Genomic DNA, 2,500 nt, shown 5'->3' with positions numbered 1-2,500 from the left:
GGAGGGTGGGGGGGGAGAAAGGCAGAGGGAGTGAAGAGGGAGAATAATGTAGTTAGTGGAGGAGGGAGGGAAAGGAGGAGGGAGGGAGGGAGGGTAGGAGGGTAAAGGGAAATGGAGGATGGGTGTGAAGAAGTTGATTTGGAGACAAAGTAGGGACTGAAGTGGATCGACGGCAGGGAGGGTGTGAGAGAAGAAACGGAAGAGGGGAACAGAGAAATAAGGAGATGGAGTAGATGGAGGTGAGAAAGAAGATGAAGGTGAAAGTGGAGCGTAGAAAAGGGCGAATACAGGAGAGAGGAGGGGAGAAGAGGTGAGAGGAGGGAATGATGGAAAGTGGAGGGAAGGGGAAGAAGACAAGAGAAGAAAGTAGGGAAGAAGAGGGGAGAAAAATGAAGAGAATAGGGGTGAATGACAAAACAAAAAAACAAAAAAAGAGGGGGAAGATGGGGGACAAATGAAAAAAATGGCATATTTCAAGAAAAGAGGAAAGGCGGCAGAGGAACGAAAAGAAGGGAAATGGGGGAAATGACATATTTGATGAAAAGTAAATAAAAGAAAATGGAAAAAAGAAAACGGGATTGAAAAGAAAAGAATACTCAGAAAAAGAAAGAAGCCCAAACCAAGAAAATAGAAGGAAGAAAGAAGTAATAGGGAAATGAAAATATAGATATAAATGAATAAAGAAAGAAAAGAAAAAACAACAGTCAAATAAATATCTTACTGTACAAAAGGAAGAAAAGTAGAGGGCTGGAAAGAGTATGGCACAATGGGGAGTATACGATATGAAAAAAAAAAAAAAACGAGCAGGGCAGTCGAAAACAAAGTAATAGGGACGAAATAAAACAAGAATTGGGATTATCAATATTAGAGTAAGTGGGCATAGCTGTGAAGACAAATGTGACGGGAAAGGAACAAAGAATAAAAAAGGAAGACAGGAAAGAAGGACAAGTGAAGGGAAGAGGCGGAGAGATCAGTCAGAAATATTAAATAGGAGTCCAGAAGACATCGCTAGTCAGCCACAGTGCCACCGAGGCCTGAACGTTTATGCGGCCCCAAAGTTAGTCCCAGGCCAAAGTAAGGAGGCAAGAGAGATACTTTGATATAAAGAAAAATTTAAGAGCAGAAATATTATTTCAGAAAAGGGGTGTAAACTCTCGTCTTCAACTCTCCCAGGGACTTAGCATGAATTTCATAAGACAAAAAGATGGATATAATATTGTACATGAGATTGAATGGTCTATCGGGATACTCCTCCTTTGTAATCCTTTGTAATATATATATATATATATATATATATATATATATATATATATATATATATATATATATATATATATATATTATATGTATATATATATACTCGTATATATATGTATATATATATATAGACAAACATACATACATATATATATACATATATATATATATATATATATATATATATATATATATATATATATACCACAACGATCAATAAGTAATGAGAAAATGTCAGGAGAGTCACTATTATCACAAGCTTACAAAACTTTGTCTCCTTCAAAATAATTGCCTCTCGCATCTACACACTTCTGCATGCGTCTCTCCCAATGCTGGAAAACCTCCTAAAAATCCTTTTTTAGTAGTCCCTTCAGGTAACTTTCCGATGCCTCTTTCAGCTTCTCTGTTGACTAGAATCTGGTTCCCCTTAGGCTGTCTTTCATGCGTGGGAACAGGAAGAAGTTGCAAGGGGCTAGGTCAGGGCTCTAGGGTAGGTGTTGTACCACTTTCATTCCCCTGTCGGCCATACAGGTGGTTACCAGGGCTGACTTGTGGCATGGGGCATTGTCCTGGTGGAACCACCACTTACCACTCCTCCACTGCTGAGGCCTCTTCTTCCTCACCTTCTCCCTGAACCTTTTCAGAACAGTAAGGTAATATTCTTTATTGACGGTTTGATCCCGAGGAACCCATTCAACGTGAATGAGCCCCTGGGAGTCAAAGAAAGGAATGGCCATGGCCTTCTCTTGCGACCTGCTCATCTTTGCCTTTTTGGGTCTGGGGGAGGTCGTGTGCTTCCACTGAGCACTCTAACGTTTGCTCTCAGGGTCGTAGGTGAACACCCAACTCTCGTCGCAAGTCACTACCTTATTCAGGAAACCTGAATCAGCCTCTATAATTTCGAGAATATCAGTACAACATTCCACACGAAACTGCCTCTGGTCGTCGGAGAGGATATTTGGCACGAACTTGGCACAGACTTTGTGGAGCTTCAGATCATCGGTCAGAACTATCTCTACTATGCCAATGCTAATACCAACAGCTTCAGATATCATCCTCACAGATATTTGATGGTCTTGCCTCACTAACCTTTGCACTTCCTTAATGTTTTCCTCTTTGCGTGCACTTTTCGGTGCTCCAGATCTGGGTTCATCGTCAACCTGTTCATTTCCTTCAGAAAATTTGTTAAAATACCGACAGAAACTTATTTGGCTCATCTGCTTATCCCCATAGGCCTCCTTTA

This window comes from Oratosquilla oratoria, chromosome 18 (genome assembly GCF_046742065.1).
Source record: "Oratosquilla oratoria isolate Oo_2021 chromosome 18, ASM4674206v1, whole genome shotgun sequence".
NCBI lineage: Eukaryota > Metazoa > Arthropoda > Malacostraca > Stomatopoda > Squillidae > Oratosquilla > Oratosquilla oratoria.
Note: the sequence above shows the minus strand (reverse complement) of the source record.